Below are 15,854 nucleotides of genomic sequence, written 5' to 3'. Positions count from 1 at the left end.
GGGAGACCCTACTCACAACGGAAACAGGGTAAAGTGTTTATCCAGAAAAACAATGGTTCCTGTGGCATATCACTTAGTGAATCTATGATAAATTGGGCACTTAATACCTATCAAACTATTAGAGACAGGGTGGCAAGGAGGAGAGACACAATTAAATCAGTATCAAACCATTCTTTTATATATATTTCGATTGAAAAAATCAACAATGTTTTCGACTACAACACATACTACAATATATAAAGTGCAATGTGTCCCCAGTGATTTGTGAAGTAACCAAAGAAACAACGTGTGTACATTTAGGTGAGCTATACAGGTTACAGTTGTGACTATTTACAAAAAAGAGACATGACTCCAAAAAATTATTTAAATCAGTCGTAGAACAGTTGCTACACAATCATAAGCACTGTATGAGTCTCATTCGCCTCCAGTACGTCGACGGCGTTTCGACCCTTAGAGTGAGGGTCTCATCAGGACAGGGAGTGAGGGACGTCTAGAAAACATAATATATATTGTGGAATTGTAATTATATGTAGTCACCTTGAATATTTGTAAATATTCTTGGGAAAGTTGAAGTGATTTACCTTAGAAAGGGCTAATGGATATGTAACCCATGCGTGTAGAAGTAAAATAAATTTACTTACAGTGAACCCAGCCGGGTACTGTTGATGGACAGACTAGCAATAAGCATAGAATTAACTACGTGCGTAAAAACGTCAAGATTATATGTATGGGGCGGCGCAGAATGACCAACTTACCACTGTCATAGACACTTTGGTAGTTGTAGTATCTCTGTCTTAGAGTGGACGATGACGCCACTTAGCAAAATCACTCAAGGTTCTGTGAATGTAACAAACAATGTCTTGAATATCTTGTGAGCTGGCAGTGGCCATACGTTTATAGGTGCTAAATAATCATCACTCTGTGATGCCTACCTGAGCGCGTTGTCCACTAGCACTAGCTTCCGTGATTAGATTTATTTGAAAATGGACGATGCCGCCACTGCGCAAATTAGCCAGACGATCTCTGTAAATATATCAAACGGTGTCCAAATTTAACATGGGCTGGCAGTGGCCCAAAGTTAAGGGGCTTAAAATAATTTTGAGTTACAGTGCCTACCTGGGCGCTTTTACCCCTCGCTCGATCGCTGCCTTCCGGGAATAGTATGGTGGCTGGCGGGTGACGTCACTGCGTTTTAATACGCTCGGCGTTACGCGATGGTAGATATAGAAGAAGGACTATGGTGCACTGTTTATGTTTTACGGGGAAAAGTGAAGGCTCATTACTTGCGCAGGGGTCTGAGTGGAAATGTATTAATATACAAAGGATAGGTACGCCACTTACAAAATAATTGAAGGAATTAAAAGGCAGGGTTTGAGAAAGGCAATGGCATTTCCTATTGAAATTTTTATTTTTTTATTTTTTGCATTTGTGTATACTGTTCTTATGTTGTAAACTACATTTGATAATCATAATTTTGCAACGCAAACTTATTTCATCATCACATACTTCATCATAGTTTATACATTTCCCAAATTAATATATTGTTAATATTGTATTGACATGGGGACAATATACAATTGACTGCTACATCAAAACATATTCACTGAACAATCTGTGCTGGTAATGCTCAACACTCATTATGATATCATTAACATACATATATATATATATCATCTCTTAGATCTCTATGACCGAGGTAATATGTAGTTACTGACATTACAGTTCTAAGTAACAAAAATCAAGATTCTTGACATGTAAAGATTAAGTCAATGTAGAGACAAAACCCCTCCATTCATCAGCAGAATTCAAGCCTTCATTAATTGAATTGATTTTATCTATCCAATGGCATTCTCGGCGCTGTAAAATCTGAGTGATATCGCCACCTCTCTCGGGTAATGTTGCAATATCTACGACTTGCGATCGCATTTCATCCGCAGTGTGTTTGAATTCTTGGAAATGTGCAACAAGAGGCGCCGTTAGGACAGATTTTCTTATGCGGCTACGATGTTGCCTTATCCTGGCTTTTATCAATTGTTGAGTTTGGCCAATGTAGGGTAGCCCGCATGGACACCATATGCAATACACGACATTCTGTGTATTGCAATTCGAAAAGAAATCTAGTTTGTGATCACAATTGCCATGTCTGAAACTGGTGGTTTTGCAAGTTAGTGGGCAGATCACACAGTTGCCACATGGATGGTGACCAAGGAGGGGGGGAAGATTCCAAGCTGTTTCAAGGCTACTAATCTTCAGAGATGTTTTTTCAGTGGATGACCTCACTAAATGATCTTTTAGGTTTTTTGCCTTTTTGTATGCGAACAACGGTACATCCATTTCGGAGTCAATACTTTGGATTATTTTCCAATTTTTTATAATTGTTTTACGAATCTTGTTAGTATTGACACCGAAAGTTGTAACACAAAAAATTTTGTTCATCTCTTTCTTTGGTCTAGTGATCAGTAGTTCCTCTCGTGGGCAATACTATGCCCGTTTGAGTGATCTACGCACTAATCTATTAGGATATCCTCTTAGTATTAGTTTATTTTTCATATAGTCCTCTCGTCGAGCACAATTCCGGCGAATTCTCAGAAATTGGCCGAATGGCAGGCCATCCCTCAATGCTCGCGGATGTTGACTTTTATATGATAACAGAGTGTTTCTCTCCGTAGGTTTCCTATGGAGAGATGTGATCAACATATTGTCTGCGTTCAAGATGTTTAAATCTAGGAACGGAATTGTCTCTTTATGTATGGTTGAAGTAAAAGTCAAATGGGTTTGGACGGTGTTCAGATATGAGATAAATTTGGTGAAATTCTCTTCACTACCTCTCCAGGTTAGAAAAATATCATCTATATATCTATACCAGCAATTAATGCTGGTATAGTGTGGATTTAGAACATTCAAGACAAAAGCTCCTTCAACGTGGTTCATATAAATATTCGCCAGATTCGGCGCAAAAATTGCGCCCATACTGGTGCCACAACATTGTTCATAAAATTGGCCATTTGAGACAAAGTAGTTTCTCTGAAGTGCTATTTCTAACAGAGAAATAATAAATGAAGTATGCACATTAAATGGACGTGGTCTTGTGTCGAGAAGTTCTTTGATACAGCTGATACTTTCTTTTTGGGGGATGTTCGTGTATAGAGATGATATATCAAGGGTGGCAAGCTAGTCAGTCTCATTTTTGTATGGTATTTTCTCAACTAAATTAATCATGTGCATAGTATCACGCACATAACTCTGTTGTAGAGGAACAAAGTCTCTGATAAAAAAATCAATATACTTCCCAATTGGCTCTAAAATTGAGCCACATCCAGATAGGATGGGTCTACCAGGAGGGTGTGTTGTACTTTTGTGGACCTTAGGGAGAGTGTATAGAACGGGCGTTCTGGGGTTAGATGAATTCAGAAAGTCAAATTCCTTCTTTGTGATAAAGCCTTCATCTAGGCCTTCTTTTGTAATTAACAAAATTTTCTCTTTGATCTCAGAGAGAGGATTACGGTTCAATTTTTTGTAATGTTTCTCTTCGGAGATCTGTTTTGTAATTTCAGTATCATAGTCCGTCCTATTTTGAATTACAATCCCCCCACCCTTATCTGCGGGTTTCAGTATTATGGAAGTATCATGTTTCAAACTGTTGAGGGCTTGTCTTTCTAGAAGTGTTATATTTGACATGAGCTGTTTCTGGGTGAATCCGGTGTAGAGTGTGTTGCCATAGTCGAGTCTGCTGGTGATGAGTGTGTGGGTGACTGTTTTTCTGGATTCAATGGGGATCCATTTGAATGTCTTTCGAAACAGGCGGAGTGTGTAGTATCAGGCAGAGAAAACTGCATTGATTTTGCTGTCCATGGTGAGCGATGAGTCCAGTATGATGCCAAGGTTGCGTGCTTGGTCCGTTGGGGTAGACATTTTTACTGACTTTGCTTTTAGAAGGATTACGATAGTACGTTTTAGAACTACACATCAGTCAGTCAAGTTCTTCCAGGTTTGTTTGGACAGCAACAATGTATTTTGGGGTCTCAGTGAGCGGTGGTGACGCCTTCATTCTTATTCTCTGCGGTTTTATCCCCTTGAGGTGCTAAGTGCGAAATTCAAGTTCAATACGTTTTTCAGCCAAATGATGAGACTTTAAGACAACTTGTATGTGTTCATGTGGCATTGAACTAGCTGAATATCTACTAGTATGCTTAATGTCATATCTGACCACAGAGAGATAGTTCTGCTCAGCCGTTAGTCAGTGAGATGCTTTATTGATCAGGGCTCCAGAGTCCTCGAAAGAGTCTGACTTCAGCTTCGGGACCTGGGTCATATAAAATTATTTGAAAATGGAGTAAGTAAAGGCTCTTGTGACAACAATGTATTGTCTCTAACACAGTATGTCCTTGGCAAATCGGGAGTAAACAGACCAGATTTGACAGCTATGGCTGGACACCCATCACTGTAGTGATTTATCTCTCTCCTTGAGTAAGTGGAATGCCTCGGAAGATTATTAAGACAATCCGAGTAATTTTGTGGTCGCAGTAACTCAGAACTATGGGGCCGATTAGTATGGCGGTGAATCCGCATCCTCGGGGCCGGCTGAAGCCACCGCCGGCCTGGAGGATGCGGATTCACCGCCGCGGCCACAGAAAACACCCACCGCCAGATTAGGATGGCGGTGGGATTGCGGTAGGACCAGCGGCGGACGGCAGGTCCGTCTGCCGCTGATGTGTGCGGGGTGTGGAGGGCTATTTGGTGGATGTGTCTGCAAGACACCGTCAGCCAAATTACGATGAGAATTGCAACATGCTTTTCCACGGCGGCTTTTCTGCCGTGGAAAAGCATGTGGTCTTTGGTGTGTGGGGACCCGTTGCGGGCCCCCAGGGTGTCGGGGGGGAGGGGGGTGCACATGGGGGTTACCTATGGTACCCCCAGCATTTACATGCACAAAGCGGAAGGCACCGCGCGGTGCCTGCCGCTTTGTGCATGTAATTGTAAAACATGCATTTTTAACCTTGCAGCGGGTGCTGCTTCAAGCAGCACCCGCTGCAAGGTTAAAGATACAGGATGTGACCACCAGGGTGGCGGTCACATCCTAATTGCACCAGAGGGACCGCCGCTGCCCCTGCGGACGGTCCCTCCACCTCGGGGGTGGCGGACGGACGCAGGTCCATCCGCCATCCTTATAGGCCCCTATGTTTGTGCACTGCAAATTGAAATCTTTTCAAAATCTTTTCTGGGACAGCTATTTTTCCAGAATGCGTTCTAATACAGTTCATGGAGTTTGTATGTGTTGAGACTGCTGGGGATATTGGGGGAGGGAGGGTTTGAAAATTGTGCTTAATTTATTACCAGAGACTCGTGAACTTCCCTGCTACAAATGTTGTCTTAGTCACAAGAACAGGGTTTATTTAATAATTTGATGATACGGGCCAATAGTAAAGAAATACAATTTTTGAAGTGGTCCAGTTTGGAATCCAATATATAAAAATGTCTACTCCCGTCGTGATCAGCAGCACTAATATTGACAGTAGAGCTTGATTTGTTTCCGAAGAGGGGACCTGATGGACCGTGATTTCATTATCCGGCTGTAAAGGTTCAAAGCGGTTGTGACATGGCGCATTTGCGACTACGTTTATTTTAGGGTACAAAGGGCACAAGGGTTTGACTGCTTTTACTGAGCCATTCGAATTGTCCCTACTAATGACCACTTGATTAGGAGATTCCATGGATTTATGGGGTCCTGTACGTAACACTAAAAGATCAGTAGTTACATCAGAATGTTTGCTGACCTTCGCCTTTTTAAACATAGCTGGGACTTTTGGTAAATATCTCTCCCCTTTCCCCTTATTCTCGTTTGTATTCAGAAGTTGTTCTACTTCCTCAATTAGGTGATCGATATCAGCCAAAGATTGCACATTTGATGGAGCCGCATCTGGTCTCACTTTCCCTGACTTCCTTGTTTTTTTATGAAGGGTTTCACTTTTGGCAGCCTCGCCAGCCTTGCGTTTGCCCATTTTGCAGAAGGGTATTGAAAGGCCCAGTAAAAAAGTTTTTAAATGTGGGGGAGAGCACAGCCAGCGATAATCGGCAGAAAGGCAACAAAGAGATCAAAAGGCAGGACAGTACCTTTACAGATAGAAAAATAAAGGTGGGGTCCACCCTCATCCTCGCGCTAACAGCCCCCTGTGTCTTGATAGCCCTCAGGTCTTAGGTGTTAGAGGGGGGCGAAGCCCAGCCTCCTTCTGGCTCTGCGGGACCGTATTGACGTTAATAAGTGTCTCCTGGTGCAGCAATAACATAGTTGGAGACCAGGGAGTCTGGGAATGTAAGTCCTTTCCCCTGGCCCAGTCTCCGTTGATCAGCCAAGCACAGAAATTTGCATCCTAGTCCTTACTATTTTCACAGAACGTTGCAGCCTAATTCTGAGCTCCTGGTCCAGTTTTGCTACTTGATACCATACAATTCATGAAAATATTACAATAACTTGGACAATTCATCACAAGTAAGAAATGAAAAGGAAATATCTTGGAGCTTATCTAGAGGGTATAATAGTGGTTTGAATTGGCCTCTTGTGGGGCATGATTGTCATAAATTCCCTCACTGAATGCATGCTCAGAAATCTGTTGCTTCTGGAACTGAGCAGAGTTCACAGAAGGAAATACTAAGCCTGAATAGTGGAGGGAACAGACCTCTTACAGACCATGAGTGCACCAGACATGAGCAGGAAATATCCCCGGTATGGGCGTAATCATAAAAATATGTCAAGATGACTTGTAAGTATGCATTCCAGTCAGACTGACAGAGATAATTCCGGGAACACATACCACAAAAATAGTTGTCTACATTTTAAACAATGTGGGGGCTATTTACAAACTGCATTTTGTTGATGTTTAGTGGTGCTACAGTAATACTACATACAGATTGTAAAATGCAATTCATAAACCTATGTGCAGAGATCGTCTCCTCTGCTTCTCCTATGTTTCCTGTGCGGAGGTCTCCTCCACAGGGAAACATCCTTTACAACGCAACTTTTACCACGCAGTGCCTTTACGATGCAACTTTTACAACGCAAACCATTACAAGGCATTGCGCTGGGGGGCGCTCTAGGATAGGGAATAGGTTTAATTTACTATCCAACACCTTCCCTACTATCCACGGGGACTGGAGTTGGAATAGTAAATTAAACTATTCACTATCTAGCGCCCCAAAGCACTATGCGTTGTAAAGGCATACATTGTAAAAACCGCGTTAAAAGGCATGCGTGGTAAAAGCATGCGTTGTAACATCATACATCCCATCCACAAGTATAGAGATGTCCGCCCATGTATGTCTATATTTTAGTAGTAAATGTGGGAGAGACAGGAGGAAAAAATACTTACACCTAAGGGGGTTCTAAAGAGGGGTAAGGAGGGGTTTAGGGAGTGACAAGCAAAGAGAAAAAATCTACTGAGTGTCACAAACTGCAGTTCTAAAGTTTCTACAGCCAAAAAAGTCTAAAAGTAAGCAGTTGTAAATGTTTTCTCCAGCCTAACTTGGAACATAAACCCAGCACCACACATTTCCTCTTAGAAGTGCTACAACATACCCCCAAGGAAAAAACTGGAAGCAGGAATTTAAATTCACCCACTAGAGGAAATAACAGTAAAATAAATCAGATTATTACATTTTTAAAATATATATATATTTTAATTTGAAATAATATATAAACTTAATGAATAATATGGAACACTGTATTAATCAAGTTATTGTAATATCAAAATTACTATAGATTTTTAAAACTTTGAAAAAATAATTAGTAGTATTTATATTTATTGCTATGCATAAATTAATATAAATTTTATTACATATAAGATACACATTTTAAAGTAGGTGGGGTTTATTTAAATGTATTCTTTAGTGATTTTACTTTAAATTAAATGTATATATTTTAACTCCATATTTAATGCACATTTAAGTGAATGTGATGTAACACTTTATTTCATTAATTGTAGATGTAAAACAAATATTTAAAATTATTTTACATCAATATTTTAAAACAACCTTTTTATAATAAGTTGTAATGTTTAATAAACTTTAATAAATTTTAAAATACATTGATAAACACTTTACCATAGGGAGCTCTGCACCTATGTGTCAAAAGTTATGAGTAGTAACTTTACACTCATAAATCATGTTCTAGGAACATTCACCATGAAGTGGAGACAAATAAGTCTACATCTAGAAGTATATTTACACTCAGAAAAGGTGAATAGCAAAAAGAGTGTAAATGTACTTCTAGGTACATGGGTGGCAAATGAGCAAATCTAGACATGTGAATGTACCTTTGTGTTGCTAACAAATTCAACCATGCCAGCACATCCTTACATAGCCATATGGTCTATAAGCTAAAACAGAATATACAGAAGTGCCTGATACAACAACATGGCTGCAAGACCAGGTTTCATAAGGTGCCACACTAAGCTCTTGCAAGACAGAATGTTTCTTAAAAACATCTGATGGAAATATGACTATCCTCTGACAATGCAGCTACAAAGGATACATTAAGCAGCGGTACAAAAGCTGCACTTGAATGTGCATTTTAAAACGGTTTAAAAAAAGGTGAAAATTCAGGATCATGAGGTTCAAGATGGTACCTCTTATTGGTGAAATGGCTTATCAGATCATCTTTGCAAATTGCTGTAGTAAACTCTGACAATTAACTTCAAATAATATATAAACCATAATAGGCAAAATGTGCATAATATGTACACAAATTATGCATATTATCCTTGGGATGTTTTTGCACAGTGTCCCTCCCACCCCATGTTGTGATGCAACCCTTCTTGAATAGGAAGACATGTCTAGCATTGAGCATGTTGTAAATGTGTTTGGTTACTGTGGGGGTTATCACCTGTTTGGAGAATGAACCATTGCTAGCCTGCTCTGGAGGCGGTGGGGAAAAATATTAGAACATACTTCTGCAAAACAAACTAGCCACCAGCCAGTGAGAAAAGCCAACAGTACCCGTCATTCAGCTAGTAAAAAAGGAATCTTACATCATGGGAAAAAGAAGTTCTGAGGACACTTTCCGATGATTGTGAAAAAATCATTAGCGAGGCAAATAAGGGCAGATGTATGGTGGTTATGGACAGGTTGGATTATAATAATGAGATTCACACACAATTGAGTGATATCAGATACTATCAGAAGTTGACCTGTAATCCAATTCCTGGCGAATGAATGGTTGTCTTACAGAGTGGCACGATTGTGATTTGTTGAATGATGACAAGTACAATTATTTGACCATTGATCACCTGAGGTATCCCTACATCTATACATTGCCTAAGGTACATAAAAATCTACTGTTTCCACAAGGTAGTCCTATTATTTCAGGATAAGGGGACTTACTGAGAGGGTTTCAGAATTCATAGATATCTTTTTGGGACCTTTTTTTCAAACCTAACCTCAAATATTAGAGACACCAAGCATATACTCAATACGCTGAATGATGTAAAATGGGAATCAGATAAGACTTTGGTATCTTTTAACGTGGTGTCATTGTATACAAACATTTCACATTCTGATGGTCTTAGGGCTTTATGATACTATCTGGACAAAAGATCAGTGAGATACATGGCACATTCAGAGATGTTGATTGATATGTCTAATTTGATTCTAAATAATGTCTTCCTATTTAACAAAGAATGGTACAAGCAATCATGGGGGACAGCGATGGGCTCCAGATTTGCATCCATCCTTGACAAACCTTTTTATGGGTTAGTTCGAGGCGATGCATATCTGGGGCCCAAGTGGACAGAAGTAGATTAATGATATCCATTATTGGGGCAGATATATTGATGACTGTTTGATGATTTGGACAGGGAGTCAACTTGACCTAATCGAGTTTTTTGACTTTCTAAACAATATTGTATAAAATATGACATTTACAATGAATTCTAGTAAAGTGAAACTAATTTTGCTTGATGTTGAACTGTATATTCATGAAGGTAAAATACAGAGTAAAATGTACAGGAAACCGACCTCTTGTAATTCCCTATTGCATGCTGGGAGCTCACATTCCAAAAATCAAATAAACTCAATTCCTTTTGGAGAGATATTGAGGGAAAGGAGTAATTGCAGTGAGGATTATAAATACAATGTGACCCTGAGAGATATTGGACAAAGGTTACTCACCAGTGGTTATAATAAATAAATAATTGCATGGATGAGAAATCGAGCGCACCATTTAGTACGATAAGACACCCCCAGGATAAAGGATAAGACTAGTAACAGATCGAAACTTGTAAGGCTTATTACGAACTTTCACCCTTTTTCCTATAAGATTTACAATATATTAAATAAACATTGATCTCTACTGATCTCTGACAAATCTCTCCAACCCTTTGTAAAGGAGCGTCCCAGTATTACATACAGGAAGGGTAAGACACTATGCAATCTAATTAGCCCTAGCTATCCCACACAACCAGTACAGGAGACATGGTTGCATACGAGAGCAAAGTTTATACAAATGTGGACACTGCAGTGTGTGCATATTAGCTGTAGATGGTATAACAAAATTTAACTACAACAAATCCGGAGAACATGTGATCAGGACCCACATAGACTGTGATACTAAATATATTATTTACAAGTGTGATTTAATATATGTGGGTAGCACCATCAGGTCCATGAGGAAACACATATCGGAACATTACAGAGCGCTTAAGCAACAATATCCTAGTTACCCAATGGCGATCCTTGCAAGAGATTCTGTGGCACAAGATAAGCACGATAACTTTAGGCTCCATGGCATACAAACTGTAACAGCCAATGCCCGGGGAGGTAATCGAGAACTTATGCTTAACAATCACAATGGATTATGAATTAGTGTGCAGTTGATAAGGGTGTCCATGTGGATCATGAGATACAATATTTTCTTGGAACATAGGTGAACAAACTGATGCCTGTACTGTATAAACTGTTGCAACTTACCGGAGCTTTTTGATTGTTAAGCTTGTTAATACACGTCTGTACTTTTGTCACACTGTTGTTGTCCTATCATGAGTCTATACTATGAGAGTAAATAGACATCTACTTATCTGAGATTTACTTGTTATTGCTAGATCTATTGACTATGATGCTATATATGAAAATGTGAGTGATTAACATATATATGTATAATCTGAATCTAGTGTGAGATATTGATGTTAGAAATAATGTACATCTTTTTATTGGTTTAGTTTCTATTCAATTCATACACATTTTTTTCTCATTTTAATATTTGAGCACTATAATATTCACAATGACCTAGGCTGGGTGAGTTCATGTGTTCGTTCCTCTCTTCCTCTCTTATCCCATGATAATTCTGTAGATACCTGTTATCATTATTTGTCTTTGAGACTTGATGACATTTATTTCCTGGGGAGAATGGAGTTTAAATGGCTCCTATAGGAATATTGAATATTTTTTAAAATATCAAGATGACTGATGGGTTAGAATTCCTCTATAAGGCTGCTATTACAGTTTCTACAGCTATGTTGGTTGAACATGACATTTAACACCTTCAATGCTAAAGGTATTTTCCTCCTGTGCTGCATTCCCTGATTTACCATTGTTCATGACGAGCTCAGCTCGTCATGAGCACAGCTCAACCGTGCCTCATGACGAGCTCAGCTCGTCATGAGCATCGAAGGGGTTAAAGTCGCCATATTATTTTGATACAAATGTATTCTGGCTTCAACACACAAAATTTCCATAATGAACACATTTGCGGCTTCTGTTTTACTTGGAATTAAAACACAAATACTTGCCAGGCAGACATGAAGATCTGATGGCCCTTATAGGTCTTATTGAGGATATCTGGACAGAATAGGATGGCAGTCGAGTTGGAATTTGCTTACTATGTGAATTTTATGATGGTATTGGCAGCCATGTTAGTTAAACTTGAAGCGTATAAACTTATATATTCGGAAGCAGCTTATAATAATAATAATAATAAAGAAGTTTGTAGAGCGCTATGGCTGCGCAATCCCGGCGTGTCCCCGCGCTGTAGGACTGTGGGGCCAAAAAAGACATAGGAGCTAACCAGCAGCAGATACCAGAACCCAACTAGCATGTAAACAAGTGAGTTTTTAACAGACAGCGAAACTTCCTTTCTGTTCGCTCAAGACGCAGGTTAAGTGGAAGTTTATTCCAACTTATGGCAGCAATCACTCTAAAAGAGCGACCTCCCATTTTTGCCCTCTTAAATCGATGGGTCACCAAAGTGCCCATTCCACAGGACTGCAGTGCTCGCACTGGCTCCTATCTGGTGATCAAGTCAGCCAGATATGGGGGAGCCTTCTGCCACAAGATCCGATGACAAGTCAAGAGGGCTGTAATGGCTGGATTTCCTGTCTAGATGGGATCAGCCCCCAGGGGCCCCTGTGACCCAGCCAAAACGTACTCACCTTCCCTTCTTAGATTGTATTCACAATAAGTACCTATACAGATAAATATACAGATTGCACCTAAGAATGGGGAATGACAATATACATATATGGGGTTTTTTACAGTATCTTATTCACATCAGTTGGCCTCGCGGTCGCCCCGACCCAGACCGTTCTACCCTAGGGCAGATCTGACACACAATCCGGCGTGTCTACACACGGGCCTGCAGAACCCAATGCTCCCTTTTCCAAGCGTTCGCGATCCTGCGAAACATCCACGCCAGTATCCCTCCTGGCGCTCTCATTTATCTTATACCACAATCCGGTGGCTTTACACGATAGTATCCTCCCTATCGTTCTCATTAACGCCGCATATCAACGACGACCACATTCCTATGAAACGTTATTGGGATGATATCTCAGCAATCTACTTAGGATAAAACTAAAGTAATAACTTTGGATATGGATTCAGATTATATAATGTACTTTGTGCTCACGACATCAAAGGTCCACTCACTCCCTCCTTATTTAGTTACCACTTGTCTGATCGGGATTTCTCATCCGTTCGTCTAAATAGTGCCTAACTAGAAGTGCCATTTACCAAGATTGAACATAAGCACCAGATACACAATAATTCTATATGAATTAGGGTATTTATTAACAATAAACATAAGTCACATTACTATGCAGCATTACATTTGCAAAGAGGATAAAAGATAAAGGTTAGAGTGCACGCACTATAAGAGTCGGTCGGACATCACCTGGTTAATGGGAAATCGGGACTCGGCAGTCATCTAGGCTCCTGTCTCGTCTCTGGGTCCTGGCTCGCCTTGCAGTCACCCTCAGCCGTCACAAGTACACGTCTGCACCGTTAGGCTCAAACTCGTCTGCTCTCCCTCAGGACCTCGGAACCTTGCTGTTAATTAGCTACCGTCTCTCTCTCTCTCTCTGCATTAGTGCGCTCCGCGCCACTTCTCGTTCAGTCTGTTTTCAGAGAGTCTCGGTCTTAAATCTTTCTCCGACTTCAAAGATGGCGACTTGTCCACCATGAAAGTGAATAATAGCAGAGATGCTAACGGCTAGATGCCGCCTACGGACTAACTGACTCAAAGACTAACACCTTCGCTAATATCAAGGCCCGTTCCTTCATGGAAATTTACGGCCAGTAACCTGCCGCCCACCAAATTCTTGTACCTCCCCGTATCAAGGACACTTTCCCAGCCGGCCGGCCTGAAGTTGTGTCTTCGGAGTGGAGAAAAATACATTCCTTTGATAAGGGTCAGCCTGAACCGGTTCTCTCCAAGCGGACAACAGCTTGAAACTAAAACATTACACTTCACCTAGAAAGCCTTCTCGAGCTACCAGGCAGAAAGCAAAATGGAGTCTGTCTCGCTTAAGGCCTACGGAGCCCATAATATGCATAGCTCCATGAGAAACAGATCGGCATGTTAGCAAATGAGTAAATCATGACTAATACTTATATATCTAACCCCTCACTTAAATTCATAAGCCTTACTCTAAGGGAAATGGCACGAAAATGCCCTTATATCTGTAAGACAGGGTCCCTGTCTATCGGCCTAATCCCTATGTTATGGGGGTGATAGGCTGGAGTCACTCTCCATCATTCTTCTTCTCCAGAGAGCTGGCAGAAAGGCAGCCATTACATTACACCCCTTGACTCCAGTCTATTAACCACAAACTAAATGGAACTAACGTCAGTAGACGAATAATATGAAACAAAACTAACTGATCTATGAGCCTTAGTAAGTCTAAAATATTGTAGCAGGGAAGGAATACACTGAATAAAGCAACAAATCCCTATAAGGACGCAGACAGTAATAATAACCCCTCCCAAAATTTGTCGTAAAAAATGCATGTTAGGGAGCCAATTAAAAAGCCAGTCAAAGAAACCCTGATCTATGTGTTCCTTAATTTCTGCAGTCAAGTCGTGGAGTTTATTAATATGGGATTGGATTTCTTTAGAATGGTCAGACAAATTAAAACAGCATAGACCTTCAAATTCAGAGCACTCATGCCCGTGTTTCAGCAACAAATAATCGATAGCGGCACGATTCTGCAAAATAGCTCTACGTTCACCTTGGGAGTCCAATAATAAATCTGATAAAACAGTAGATGTTTGGTTGATCGATTTGACCATCCAGCAGGCCATTTTGCCGATTGTTTTGGCATTATAAACGGCCAATGCAGGAACACCAATAATAGAAAAAGCTAAACCAAGATATTCTGATCTCGAATAAAGATGAACAGAGGAATCACAGTCTTCATGCAATGACATAGAGTCTCGAACAATACGGGAATGTGAAGGAGGATGTGAAGAAAACATTAGCAAACTTAATCTAGTGATGGCACATGGGCCACCAGAAATATTCGCAGGAATATAGGGCCAAGATGAATTCCCGCATGAAAAGAGCCATCCAGCCGGTAACAACATTGAACGATAATGGCTAGTGGCGACAACTAAACTTTTGCAAGTCATATTGTTCTTCACTGAAAAACATGAATTAGGAAGTCTTTTCGTACATAACAAACGCTGGTGAAATGAAAAAGTAGTAGCGGCTTGGAGTTTCAACCGCAAACATTCAGAGATAGCTTTAGGATTACAGGTCATCATGAAGCAAAGGTCACCAGGAGTAATGTTAAAAGTAGTGATTCTAGAAGTAAGTAGGACATCTTGGTCTGGAAGAAGAGTACATGAGGGACAATATTCATGGGCCAAAAAGTCGCCCAAAATGACATTAGGTCGGGCACTGGATATATTAAATACATGACGAAGTGTATCAGTAGATGCAGGGACAGCAACCAAACAGGTTGATAAAATGTCAGTAACGGACTTCATGGGTGTAAGGCAAAAATGCGGAGAGTTCGTCACTCGCTTCGCGAGTGTGATCCAAAAATTGGAGGACTTCTGCCACGCGGACCGCGCGGCTCTTGTCATCCCATCACTCGGCGTCGGTAGATGCTCTCCTCTCCCGGCGTAGCAAGCCAAAAGGAGTCCAACGACGACACATCCTGCAGCAGCAGTCCAAAGAATGATCTGAAAGAATACAAACACAGGCCTTAATCATTCTCGTAAGTAACATTTATCAGCTGGGACAGCTTCCCAGCCATCTTGCCCTGGCTTCATCACCAAAACGGTGTTGTCATGACCGGTCGCAATAATATCAGCCTGTTCAGGAGGATTTTTAGGCGATTGCACCCATATTTTAGCTCCAGGAAGATCAGATGATCCGAAGCCTTTTTGTCCTCGCACAGTTAGCAACGTTGGGGCAGAGCCTTTTTTTATCTCACCACTGAAGACAGGCATAATCAATAACTGAGCAACACGGTCAGACTTTTTGACAAACAAATCCGTCTCACTGCTATTAAGCAAGAGAACCTTAATCTCTCCCTGATAATCACTGTCGATCACGCCACCAAGGACTTGAACACCTTTCAGGGCCA

Source organism: Lissotriton vulgaris, chromosome 4_1 (genome assembly GCF_964263255.1).
Source record: "Lissotriton vulgaris chromosome 4_1, aLisVul1.2, whole genome shotgun sequence".
Lineage (NCBI taxonomy): Eukaryota > Metazoa > Chordata > Amphibia > Caudata > Salamandridae > Lissotriton > Lissotriton vulgaris.
Note: the sequence above shows the minus strand (reverse complement) of the source record.